This window comes from Capsicum annuum, chromosome 7 (genome assembly GCF_002878395.1).
Source record: "Capsicum annuum cultivar UCD-10X-F1 chromosome 7, UCD10Xv1.1, whole genome shotgun sequence".
In the NCBI taxonomy this organism is placed as follows: domain Eukaryota; kingdom Viridiplantae; phylum Streptophyta; class Magnoliopsida; order Solanales; family Solanaceae; genus Capsicum; species Capsicum annuum.
In genome coordinates, this window is record NC_061117.1 from 70,610,709 (window position 1) to 70,618,660 (window position 7,952).

The window sequence follows — 7,952 nt, forward strand, 5'->3', positions numbered from 1 at the left end:
CTCCTTCTTTGACCTCTCTAACTAGCATATGAAGACCATCCAGTATTACATCTATCAACTCATTTTTCTCAGCCATAATGAATTCATATATGCTTGTTTTCCACCACCTTTAGAACTACCCATTAAATCTAGATGGTCTAGTGGTAGATTGCCCTTATTCTAGATTAGGTGGAGTAGCCATAATAGCCAAATAACTTTAGGTGTTAACCTTTTAGACTGTCCTAGCTTTGATACCAATTTATGGAATGCAAGGAGGTCTACCACACTATGAGGGACCAGTTCCTTTATAGTCAGTCATATGCAATCAAGTAGTTAAGCACTGGAAAACTAAGACTTTGGTGAAAACTAAAGAACACAGTAATTTAACATGGAAACCTCCTTGCTCAAAGAAGAAAAAACCACGTCTTGCCCTCACAAGCACTTAATAGTCAACTATAATCAGACTCTAGATTACAAACACCAATGAACCTAAATCGATGGTCCACCAATTTTGAATAACTCTATTACAAACCTACCTTTATAATTGTTCCAAGAACATACCTTAGTACTGATTAACTCTAACCAATATTGAACTTAGGTAACTCTTTCAAATAACTCTTAAGAAGCAAAGAAAGCATTAATCTTATAAAACGAGTAATTTAGTTACAGACCATGACTCTACTCAAGAACACCCACTCTTTTAGTACATAGAGAATTCAAGAACTTTAGTAATATTGCAAATTTAAGTTTTTGCCACTCTATCACTTCTATATTTTGATATTGTAAAAACTTACAAATTAAGAAGCATTTTTTCCTTTTATAGTGGAATAATGATTAGGGTAGAAATCTAAATGGGCCAAATTTCTTGACTATTACACATCTCACTTGTACAGTTTGTTACACTAGAAGACAAAACTGTGTAGGACTTATGATAGCTGTTTGTTTCTATGAAGACCTCGAGACCTGGCCTTTTATTAGCTGATTATCATAAAAATAAGATATACCAGTTAGAGTATTGATTCAATTGATATTGCATGAGTCTCATAGCTTGAGATACTTTATTCACCTTGATATATTAAGATGTATAGGAACTTGAGGCAGCACTATTAGTGGAGTGTCATGAATATAGATATAGAAGACTTTGTAACCCATTGTGTATGTTGTAAAAAGGTGAAGCTGAGCATTATACGCTGGCATATAGATTCAGAGATTACCCATTCTCAAGTAGAAGAAGGGCGGATTACTATCAACTTTGTTAATGGTTTGCCTCACACACCCATTCTCGAGTAGAAGGAGGGCGGATTACTATCGACTTTGTTAATGGTTTGCCTCACACATCCCATGGTTCTTATGGCATTTGGCTGATTATATATTGATTGACCAAATAACATATTTTCTTTCTATTTAGATGTCCTTTATTACTGAGAGATTCACTTATATCTATGTTTGTCATATAGTTCTCTTACATGGAATACCAATATCTATTATTTCAGAGAGGGGCTCGATATTGAATTCTAGCTTCTAGAGGACTTTTTGAGCAGATTTGGGTTCTCAAGTAGACTTAACACCACTTTTCACTTACAAATTTATGTGTGGGTTTGGTCTATTTTGGTTTTTAAGGATGCACTCCGATCTTGTGGCATGAATTTGGAGGATAGTGGGAACAACACCTAGCATTAGTAAAGTTTTCTTATAATAGCAGTTACTATTTGAGCATTAAGATAGCACCATTTGAAGCACATATGGTAGGTATTGTCATTTACTGGTAAGTTAGTTTGAGACCCTGAGGCTTAACCTCATAGTACTAACTTACTTTGGGAGTCATTGGATAGAGTCATGGGTGATTTCGGATAGACTGGGGTTAAGTTATAGTAGGTAGAAGGATTATGCATATCACAGACTTTGTTCCTTGATATTTGGAACTTGAGATCGAGTATTCCTTTGAGCATTACCTATAAAGGGCATTATGAGTTTGGGGAGGTGAGGGAAGATCAGCTTCATATATGTTGGGCCTTTTGAGATACTTCGCACATTGGATAGATAGCTTATGAGCTATCCCTGCCCCCAGATTTTTTTATTTTTCATCCAGTATTTTATATCTCCATGTTATGGCATCATATCCTAGGTAAGTCCTATGTAATGTTGGACTTGATTGAATTGGATGATACGTTGACCTTCATAAAGGATCCAATCCTTATATTAGTCAGGGATGTCAGGCAGTTGTGAACTTGAGAGATTACTGTGGTTAAGGTTTAATGAAGACACCACCTAATAGAGGAGGATACATGGGTGATTAAGAATAAGAGGAGTACCCAGTATCACCATATTTTTTATCCTGTAGGTTCATCCTAACCATCTACTTTTATGTACAAAAATCCTTTTAGTAATGGATATTGTAATGATCCTCCATGTTATGTTTTGCATTTCTACACATTTTTGCCATTTAGGCCTTTTCTATAGCTTCCCTAAGTCATTTATGACTTGTTGGAGCTAATAGTTTGGCTACCAGGAAGGTTGTTTGGTTCTTAGAGCCAATTCACTATTTTGAAGTTTTCATTGTTAAGTATTGGCCATCGGGTTTAAACTTTAGGTTAACAACCTTGTACACCAATTATGACAGTTCCATCGGCTCTGAAAGGTTGATTTTAGTCTAGGGGACCTCTGGTTTTAGTCCCAAGACTTCCAAAATCATTGCGAGATATTGGGTGGAGTTTGATAAAAGTGGCCCTCAAGTGTCAGGCCCATATTTCATCAAAGCATCTCCGAATTAAAATTTGGATGGCGTCATTGAGTCAGGAATATCAAATTTGATAAGATAGCATAGTTGATTTACGTGTATGTTATTTTGAAAAATATCAAGGGGTCGATGAAAACATGGGAAAAACCAAGTTGCAGCTGGTGCAACTACTTAAGCGGATCTTTGGTCACTTAAGCAGCTAGTACATTCGCTTTAGTGGCTAAGTCTGTCCTTGCTCAGTCTCTTAAGTGGAGACCTAACAGCTTTAGCATATGTTTCTTAATTGACATATTTTCCACTTTATTAGAGGTCAGCCTTGTGTAGGAGTTGCTTAAACGACCATGTGCTTTAGCAGCGATCGCTTAAGTGGTCAAATAGACATTAAGCATTAACTATAGGGGCATTTATTTCCCCTTTCACCCATTTTTCTCTCATTTACTTAATGTCCCAAAAGTCGTTAAACCCTACAGAGGTTAGAGAAATTACTAATTGATCGTTAGGTGATAGTGGGGTATTGGTGAGCTTAGGAAATTCATTTACTCTTCACAATCCCTGTAAGTTTCTATCTAATACTTGATTTATTTCTCTAATTTAGTCTTAAATCCCTAGTTCTTGATGTATTTATTTTTGTGTAGTTTGAACTTTGAATTTACTCATTCCTAAGTGTAAATGGTCTATAAGCATACAAGGATGTGTTAACAGTTTCAAAATTATGATTTTGCAGGTGGGACCTATATGGGATTTTTACTTGATTTGGGATACAAAGCATTAAAATGCATTATAGGCATCACTATTCTCGTATTAATGTGTAGATCACTATTTTGATAGCATGGCATCATGCAGAGGTTTCTCGGCAGGGAGAATCTCTAATTTAGCAAACTTTATCAAGCATTATTCTGCGTCCAGGTAGGCTAGAATTTCATGCTTCATAGATTGAGATTTTTTATGGTATTGGTATGATATTATGATATTTTTGGGTTGGAATAGAACAACATGATTGTGTTGTTAGAAAAATTTGCATTATTTAGCCAATTGAGGAGCCACTTGTTTGGAGTAGAAATTTCCTAGAATGGACTTTTTGGGTTAGAAATAAGCCCCTTCATCTCTCACTAGGTTAATATTGTAATAAGCTCCTTGTAGACTTAAGAAGCCTTCTTCCACCATCCTATTTATATTTTTGAGCTCGAGGAGGATTATTTTCCACCTTTGACTGGATTGGCACCTGTGATTTATTAAGACTGGTTTGAGTTTAGAAATTATGATATAAACACTGGTTTAACTCTAGCAAATTATGATATGAAAATTGGTTTTAGTACAATAAATTACATTATTAAGACAGGTTCGAGTTTGCAAAATTATGATATTAAGATTCGTTCGAGTTTGAAATTTATGATACTATAATCAGTTCGAGTTTGGCATTTATGATATTAAGACAGTTTCGAGTCCTACATCTAAGATAGTATCTTCAATTTTAGTTTGGTGTTAATGGTATGAGAGGATCTAGTTTATGTATCCGAGGTTTGGATACAATGCGATTATCACTATCTATACTTATTTCTTGATTGCATTCGTCGGGCTTATGAGGGCTCAGTGGATTAGTTACTTTTGTTTATGCTTTCTGGGCTTATGTGGATCCATTTAGGCCATAGTGATATGCTTTCTTTTCAATAATGGTTAGTCAGTTATCTGTTTTCCATATCCAAAGCGTTGTTCTAGGATTGTCTCATTTTTTGACTTTAGTTTACCTTCTATCATATTTTTATACTTTTATTATGATTTAACTCAGTCGGCCGATGATTCCTACTGAGTACCCATTATTTTGGAACTAATGCTACATTTCTGCATCTTTTTCTGATATAGATCCAAGTACTAGCTACCGTAGTTGACCTCTATATTAGTGTTGGTCAAAGTTCAGAGATAGTGTTAACTTTCCAAGCCAAAGCTGACTTTCTCTCCTTTTATTTGGAATGGTCTTTCCATTCGAGACTATTGTATATTTGATACTACTAGTACTCTTATTATTTTTCAAGAGGATTTTGTACCGACCTTACTAGGTCGTGGGATACTTTATTCTCCCTCCTTATAATCTCTAGATGCTATTACTTTTATGTTTTATCGCTTGAAATATAATTATAGCATATTTTTGGTATTTATTTTATTTTCTACTAGTAGCCCGTTACTTTTCATTCCTTGCTAGGATTTAGCTTACAAACTAATGGGTTAGTAGGTGCCATCATGATCCATTAAATTGAATCGTGACACCTATCCATTTATAGTAGCATCAAAATAGCGGGATCCACCTGCTATGACAAAATTAACCAAATCAAACTCCCATTATAGGGGGGAAATTACTGCTACAGTGTTGTAGTTGTTTCATGACTTGAGACTACCCTCTAGTCATAACACGGTGCTTTGATTCACATATGATCCCAAGATAACCTAAAGCCTGTAATGACATTATAAATACTATATAAAATGAAATAACACTATGCGAAAGCTAAAGTCTGAATGATATAACAATAATCAAACCCAAGAATCAATGTTGAAAACAAAATAGAAATCACTGAACATGACATTAAACTTAACCTCTATTGTCTGTTTGAAAGCCTCTACTAATATGAGTTGTTGGGACAAACTCCTAACTAACTCCAATTTGAAATTGAAATACTACTATAAAGAAATCTTAATAACCGATCCACAAATGTTGAGGGCTCACTAAATATTGTTGTTGATGTAATGATGAATCATACTAGCCTTGATGGGATGCAAAACATTGGAGCCTATATTATCAGAAAATCGAGCGCAAAGGAAGTATGTGGTTAGTAATTTAAATGTAGTGAGTATGTCAGATCAGAAATAACTGATTTAGGCTGAACATGATGCATATAACATGATAAACTATGAAAAACCACGTAATAAACATGTGATATATGATATGCTGAATAACTGAGTACAAGGTCATGCACTATCTGAATCTAAACTGTGTACTGTGGGAGATACTGTTATCCAACATACTCTAATCTAAGCTAACTGGGTGAAACCTGTAAACCCATCTTGAAGGGTGCTTTGTACCTTTCCAAAAGGTCGAACATTGAAGGATATGGATCCTCTAAACTGATGTCGAAAAGGACTAATCTATCAAGCCTTGTATGATAAGTGCCACTTAGAACCTACAGTGGCTTCGTAGTTTGGGGACTTTGGGATTTCTACTAATGTCTTCAGCCTACTAATAGGTGAACTTTCATTTCTGTGTATGCACGGTACTATGTACTAGTTCAAACTGAAAAACAACTAATAAATGGAATGTGCATTAATATTAATAATCTAAGGTCTCAAAATAAGTACTTTATCTGAAAGAATTCAAATTATGAAAACTGAAAGATTGTATATTCATAAATATATGCTCAAAATCCTAGGTCATGAGGTGTTCATAACCTGCCATCATTGAAGAATTCAACGACTATGATAATTCCCATAAACAGAATAAAATAAAAAAATTTACAACTCAAGTCTAAAATCTTGAATTATACATTACACTTAGTGTTTATAATTATAAGTATGTGATGATATTGAAATTCGTGGGGGTAACATGGGTCCATGGTTCAATTATGACAAGGAACTGAAATATAAAGTAATTTATACTACTCATAAACCCTAGGCTTTGAAGGAGGATCTAAATTATGGTAATTTAGGTTAACTTAGGGACTCAATGGGTCAAAGGAAATAAAAAAAATGAAATCCCACATTCCTGAAGATAGAACCTCTGGTGATTTTTTTGAAATTGGAGCGGGAAGGAGATGGACCATAGTTTGCCTTGGAGGAAGAAGAATTATTTCTTTTTGCTATTTGAGGCTAAGTATTAAATGAATTTGGGTAATGAAGGACTTATGGTAGTATTTAACACAATAATCAGTGTAGGAGTAACTTAAGCAATTTAGTTTTGATGTTAAAAAGTGGGAAAAGTCTGATGTACCCTTTTAAATACATAACAAAAAAGTGACGAACAGACCATCTCACGATCGCAGGACCTACCAAAAATCATAGGTAGTTCTCTTAGTTGGATGGATGGACTGGGGGTTCTTTGGTCTTGATCAGATGATCCATGGTACAATCATGGAACCCACCAATAATTGTACCTTGGTTCGTAGGATTGTTGTCCAAGTCGAATGACCTTTTGGAGTCAAGGTCGTATCCAAGATCATGGTTTCTAACAAATATCATAGTACCCTTTCGTACTTGAAAGGTATACTTGTAACCTTAAAGGTTTTTTGGATATTTCATATAGATGAGTGGATTTTATGGTCGTACGATCCAACCCACGATCGTGGTTACAATCGTACTATCTCACTACTGGACAATACTTTACTAAAATGGCCATAACTTTTAGCTCCTTAATAGGATTAAGGCGAAATTGCATGCATAAGAAAGAAGACTCAAAAACCTTTTATTTGGTGAGTCTTGAGAGAAAAAAGTGTTTAGAATCTTGGAGTTATGCTCATTTAAATTTGACTATAGAAGGATTCTTCATAAGAAACAAACCAGTAAGGAAGGTTTCAACATGGCTATAGGCTAGGAGTTAATTGTGGCCTTAATACATGTCCAAATCACTTCTCATACTACTAAAACATTATGTTTGTTTTTATATATACTTGAAGCATAATTCTAATCTTTGCTTGAATTTTGGGGTGTTAAAAGTGGTAGTGGCTTGCCACCCTCTATAGAAGGGTAGTCAAGACAGAAACTTAGGATTTTCTCTAGTTTTTCCATTTTTCTAACACACCCTTATATTTTGACATTCTAATTGTACTTATCGTAGTGAACATTCACAAGTAAGCCATACTGATATGAAATGACAAAAGCAACACCAACACTCATTGAAGACTTCTAGAACAAAGCCGAACAACTTATACATGAGAATAAAGGAAAAGTACATACAACGATGCTATAAATCACCCCAAAATCCAGTGTCACTGTGTAAAAACCAACTAAATACATCTCAAAGTCAAAATATACGACTATTACACAAAAAAGAAACACAATTTGTCTCTGAATAGAAAAAACAAGACATATACTAGATGAGAAGAGGTAGTAGACCAACTTTTGGAAGCGTAGACTGACCCATACCTCAAAAATACTCCAAACACCACCTGAATGAGCTGTCGTGCAACACACTTGTACCAGGATCTGCACCAAAAAGGTGCAGTAAGGAGGAGTACACTCCTCTTTTACTTAGTAA